This window comes from Arachis ipaensis, chromosome B03 (assembly GCF_000816755.2).
Source record: "Arachis ipaensis cultivar K30076 chromosome B03, Araip1.1, whole genome shotgun sequence".
Lineage (NCBI taxonomy): Eukaryota > Viridiplantae > Streptophyta > Magnoliopsida > Fabales > Fabaceae > Arachis > Arachis ipaensis.
Window position 1 is genome coordinate 66,682,831 of NC_029787.2, and position 6,617 is coordinate 66,689,447.

Below are 6,617 nucleotides of genomic sequence, written 5' to 3' on the forward strand. Positions count from 1 at the left end.
TCATGCTACGTTTGTCATTAGATTCTTCACATAAAGCTATTGGAGTTCCTTGAGTGTCTAAACGTCTGGAAGATAATTGATATATTGCTTGCTCCAGCTGATAAAGGGTTGTATGAAGTTGATCTACTGTTTCCTTGAGGCGAGCCTATGATTCTGGAGGTGATGGATATGGACATGGTACGTAGGGAAGTGGTGGTTTTTGGGAGTAATTGGATTGGAATTGGGGTAAATAAGGATCATATGGTGGCAAATGGTGAAAAGGAGCTTGTGAGTGTGGTGGTTCGAAGCTATGTTGAGAGGATGGTCTGTAAGCACAGGGTGGGGTTTGTTGGTAACTATCAGGAGGTCCACCATATCTATCAACTTGGTATGCACTGTAGAATGGTCTTTGTTCATGATATCTTGGAAGGTGTTGTTGCCAAAAGGGGTGATCAGATCCTCTTTGCTCCATCCATCTTTGATTTCTTAGACCTTGGTGCAGATTCCTGTTATAGCTTCTATTCCCTTCAACAATATTAGAACCAAAAGCGAGAGGGGTGAGAGTTCATAGTAACTAATAAAAATAAAAAAAGGAAAAACAAAACAAATAAAGAATTAAAAGAAAAATATTTACAATAACCAATAATAAGGCACACGTTTGCAGTTCCCCGGCAACGGCGCCATTTTGAAGAGAGAACTTTTGCGTGATCCAGAATTCAGAATAAATTTCCGTTGCAAGTATAGATTCTAAACCAACAAAAGTCCTTTCTTACAAACGTTTGGTTGTCACAAGTAACAAACCCCTTTAAAATTGATAACCGAAGTATTTAAACTTCGGGTCGTCTTCTCAAGGAACTGCAGGGAAGTATGTTCTTAGTATTGGTTATGTGTTTTGTAAATTGGGGTTTTAAAGATAAGGAACGAGTAATTTGAATGACAATAAAATAAATAAATAACTATAAAATAAACTTTTGGCAAAGTATGAAAATTCGGGAGTCCTATCCCAGTTACTCCTACGAGAATTGAAGTTAATCCCACTTAATTAACCTTTAGTAAAGTTAGGAAAGTCAAGTGAACTAATTTGTTAGATTTCCCAAGTCCTAGCCAACTCTTAAGGAAAGACTAGAGTTAGTGGAATTCAAGTCGATTAGCAGACATAACCATCAATCACGATAATGGTGATAACTCAAGGGTTTCCAGTTAATCAATTAAAGCCAAGGATATGAAATGCTAAATAAGAATTATAATCTGAAATACCTCAATTGCATTAATAAGAGAAAATCAATCTAAACATAAAGAATTCATAAATCAATCTGGTGAATAAGTAATTAAATGATAGCATTAAGATATCTGAAAGCAAAGGAGAAATATAAAGTCAAAGAAATATTGAACCTGATATAGAAATGAAATACTTAATCGAAATAATAAGAAATCCTAATCCTAAAACCTAAGAGAGAAGAGAGAACCTTTCCCTCTAAAAACTACATCTAAAGTATGAAAAGTAAATTATTGAGGGCTTCTCCCTGAATGGATGCATTCCCCCACTTTATATCCTCTAATCTGTGCTTTCTGAACTTGGATCTGGGCCAAAAAGGGCTTCAGAAATTGCTGGGGGCATTTTCTGTAATTTCTGGTGCGTGGCATCTGTCACGCGGTCGCGTCATCTGGAGTTTTCCTTATCACGCGTTCGCTTTGGTCATGTGTCCGCGTCATCTGTGTCCTGCTTAAGGCGCGCGTCTGCGTCAGTCACGCGTTCGCGTCGCTGCCTTTTCGCACTAGGCATGCGGCCGCGTCGTCCATGCGTTCGCGTCGCTGCCAGTTTCTTCAAAAACTCCATTTTGTGCTTGCCTTCCATTTTTGTATGTTTCCTTTCCATCCTTTAAATCATTCCTGCCTTAGGAGATCTGAAAATACTCAACACACAAATCACGACATCGAATGGTAATAAAAGATAATTAAAATAATTATTTTTGAAACATAGGAAACATGTTTTTCACCTATATCACATAATAAGGAAGGGAAAGTAAAACCATGCAATTTACATGAATAAGTGGGTGAAGGATTGAATAAATCACTTAAATTAAGCACAAAATATATCATAAAATATGGGTTTATCAGCCGACTTTATCATGTCGGTCCCTTCTGAGTTATTTTTAGTAATCCTCTTTCTTGGACCATTGTCAGGTCTCTTTCAGGGATTACTTTTTATAACTTGTTTGTGGGAGGCCGACTTCACCATGTCGGTCTCTTCTAAGTTATTTCTAGTAATCCTCTTTATTGGACCTCTGTCAGGTCTCTTTCAGGGATTACTTTTTATAACTTGTTTGTGGGAGGCCGACTTCACCATGTCGGTCTCGTCTAAGTTATTTCTAGTAATCCTCTTTATTGGACCTCTGTCAGGTCTCTTTCAGGGATTACTTTTTATAACTTGTTTGTAGGAGGCCGACTTCACCATGTCGGTCTCTTCTAAGTTATTTCTAGTAATCCTTTTTTTCAGGGCTGGCCAGGCCGCTTTCCAGGGATTGACTTTTTATAACTTTGGTTATTGTGGTCGACTGGTCCGACTTCTTTACGTCGGCCTGTCTTTTAAGTTATTTTTAGTAACCCATTTTATTAAGACCTCGTCAGGTCCCTTCTATGGATCAGTTTCGATAACTTCTTGCATATTCTGTTTTGTCGCTTTTTCATCTTTGCCGATTTTGTCAAAATTAGGTTTAATCCCTGTTTGGTCGACCTTTTGATGAATTTGGTTTTCACCTTCTTTGGTCATTTATTGTGGTCGGACAGTGACTTTGATCTTCACTTTCTGCCGATCTCGTAGCTTTGTAATCGGGCGATGAATTTTTTAGCGTTTCAGACTAATGCGTCTTGAGAATTTTGTAGAAAATCTAAAAAACTTTATTCAAAAGAAAATACAAATATATACACGTGGGAGTTTTACCCCTATAAGTCAGGCAATTTATAGATCTTGGCTTGGTACCTTGTTAAAAAACCTTTTCAGGAAAAAGAGTGCACCTTATCCTAATATTTTATTACCTCTAACTGTAGTATCTTCTTAAGTTGCAGGCGTGCCATGACCTAGGGAGCTCTCTCCCTTCGAGTTCGGACAGTCTGTAATAGCCCTTTCCAAGTACCTCTATGACTCGGTAGGGTCCTTTCCAGTTTGCTGCCAGCTTTCCTTCTCCAGGTCGAGTTATTCCAATATCATTTCGGATTAGGATGAGGTCATTCTCAGCAAAACCTCGTGGCACTACCCTTTGATTGTATCTTGAAGCCATTCATCGTTTTAGTGCCTCTTCCCTGATCCAAGCTCTTTCTCGAATTTTTGGAAGTAGGTCGAGTTCTTCCCTTTGAAGTTGGGAGTTGGCTTCTTCACTATAGTGAATCACTCTGGGCGACCCTTCTTTGATCTCCACTGGGATCATTGCCTCCGTTCCATAGGCTAGTCGGAAATGTGATTCCTTTGTGGTGGAATGTGGGGTTGTTCGATACGCCCGTAGGACTTGTGGGAGCTCGTCGGCCCAAGCTCCCTTTGCCTCTTGTAACCTCCATTTTAGCCCAGCTAATATGACTTTGTTGGCAGCTTCAGCTTGTCCATTGGCATGGGGATGTTCTACAGAAGTTAATTGGTGTTTTATGTTTAGGTCAGCCACCAACTTTCTGAAGCCTGCATCTGTGAATTAGGTGCCATTGTCCGTGGTGATGGAGTATGGAACCCCAAATCTTGTGACAATGTTTCTATATAGAAATTTTCGACTTCTTTGAGCTGTGGCGTTAGCCAAGGGTTCTGCCTCGATCCACTTTATGAAGTAGTCTACCCCTACTATGAGGAATTTGACTTGTCCCGATCCCTAAGGGAAAGGTCCGAGAAGGTCGAGTCCCCATTTTGCGAATGGCCAAGTTGAAGTTACGCTGATGAGTTCCTCTGGTGGGGCGATGTGAAAGTTGGCATATTTTTGACATGGTGGACATGTCTTTACAAATTCTATGGCTTCTTTTTGACCAATAAAATCCTACCCGGAGTACCTTTTTGGTAAGTGCTTGTGCTTCGAGATAATTGCCACAGATGCCGCTGTGTACTTCTTCTAGAACTTCCTTTGTATTGGAAGTCAGCACACATTTTAACAATAGTATTGAAATCCCTCTTTTTTATATAGTATTATTTATGATAGTGTAGTATTGTGCCTCCCGTTTTAACCTCTTTGGATCCTTTTTATCTGTAGGGAGTGTCTCTGTTTTGAGGTAATTAATTATGGGAGTCATCCATCCTTGATCTTGACCTATTATGGCTAGGACTTTTCTTCTTCCGAGATTGATGGGTTCTGCAGCATTTCTTGGATGAGGCTTCTATTGTTACCCCCTGGTTTGGTGCTGGCTAGTTTTGAGAGTGCGTCAGCTCGGGCGTTCTGTTCTCGGGGTATGTGACGGACCTCATATTCTCCGAGTTGTCCGAGCTGTTTCCCTAGTTTTGTCCAAGTATTTTTTTATGGTGGGATCTTTGGCTTGGTAGCTCCCTGCTATTTGTGAAGTGACTACTTGTGAATCGCTGAAGATAACAAGCTTTTGGGCTCCAACCTCCCTAGCCAGCTTCAAACCAGCTAGTAGTGCCTCATATTCAGCTTGGTTGTTTGAGGCAGGGAACCCAAATTTGAGGGAGAGTTCGATTTGGATTCCTTGGTCGCTTTCAATTATCACGCCCGCGCCGCTTCCAGTTTTATTTGAGGAACCGTCCACGTAGAGATTCTATTCTGTTGGAATTTCTGGAGTGTCTGTAAATTCTACAATGAAGTCGGCCAGGTATTGTGATTTGATAGCTGTCCGAGCTTCGTATTGAAGGTCGAATTCGGACAGCTCGACTACCCATTACAAGATTCTGCCTGCTAGGTCTGTTTTCTGCAAAATCTCTTTTATCGGCTGATTGGTCCGAACCCTAATGGTGTGAGCTTGGAAGTATAGACGAAGTCGTCGAGATGTTAGTATGAGAGCATAGGCAAATTTTTCTATTTTTTGGTAGTTCAACTTGGATCCTTGTAATGCTTTACTGATGAAGTATACGGGTTGTTGCCCACTATCGTCTTCTCGAACTAGTGCTGAGGCTACTGCCCGACTTCCTATCGCGAGGTACAATATGAGTGGTTCTCCCTCCCGTGGCCGAGTTAAGATGGGTGGTTGTCCCAGGAATCTTTTGAAATCTTGGAAGGCTTGCTCGCACTCTGTGGTCCATTCAAACTTCTTTCCCTTCCTTAAAGTGGCGTAGAAGAGGAGAGATCTTATTGCCGATCCAGCTAGAAATCTGGACAAGGCTGCCAACCTTCCGTTGAGTTGTTGTACCTCTTTGACACAAATCGGGCTCTTCATGTCGAGTATGGCCCGGCATTTATCCGGATTTGCCTTGATTCCTCTTTGTGTGAGCATAAAACCCAAGAATTTGCCAACTTCTACTGCGAAGGTGTATTTTGCAGGATTGAGTCGCATGCCATGCCTTCTTATAGTGTCGAATACTTGGCTCAGGTCAGACAATAGTGTCTCTTCACTTTGTGTCTTTATTAACATGTCGTCCACATAGACTTCCATGATTTTTCTGATGTGATCCGTAAAGACCTTATTCATTAATCTCTGATAAGTAGCTCCCGCATTTTTAAGACCAAAAGGCACGACGATGTAGCAGTAGTTTGGTTTTGGGGTTAAGAATGAAGTTTTTTCTTGGTCGGGTGGATACATGATGCCAGGGCATTTTGGCCAGTTTCACTGACCTTTTCTTTACTATTTTTAGGGTAGTTTCATGCATTTCCTTAGGAAATAAGCTAGTTTTGGGTAGATATTCACTTACATCTTGATTCAAGCATACATTGTGCATTTTACATAATTTCATGAGGATTTTGCATGAATTTATGGACAAATTGGATGTTGCATTTCCCATGACTTGGACTAGAACTTTGATGCACTTTATTGCTTAATTTCAGGACAAAGGAAGTAAAGAAGAACCACATTAGTGGCTACGTTAGTTGCACTAACGTTAACACTAACGTGGAATGGGAGTAACTTGCAAAGTTAATGAGAAAAATGATTGCCAATAACGCTCTCGAAGCCATCATTGCCCACGTTAAGAAATAGAGCCAACGTTAGTGACACTTAACATTATCACTAACGTTGAACCAAGATCATGAGTGGCCACGTTAGAGTTCACGTTAACCTAGTTAACGTGGAAGCTAACGTGAAGGAACAAAGTGGTCGACAACGTTAGTGACACCCAACATTGTCACTAACTTTGGAAGAACACAAGCCCCCAATGAGCCACGTTGACTGCCACGTTAACCTAGTTAACGTGGAAGCTAACGTGAAGAAAGAAGGTGATCGCCAACGTTAGCGACACCCAACATTGTCACTAACGTTGGAAGGAGCCACACATGCCACCATGAGCCACTTTAACTCCCACGTTAACTTAGTTAACGTGGAAGCTAACGTGGAAAAGGGAAGGATGAGCCAACGTTAGTGACACTCAACTTTGTCACTAACGTTGAAGATGGCTAGCAAGGCCACGTTAGAAGCCACGTTAACCTAGTTAACGTGGACTCTAACGTGGAAAATAGGGGCAATTTGGAACGTTAGTGACAATGGTAAGTGTCACTAACGTTCTC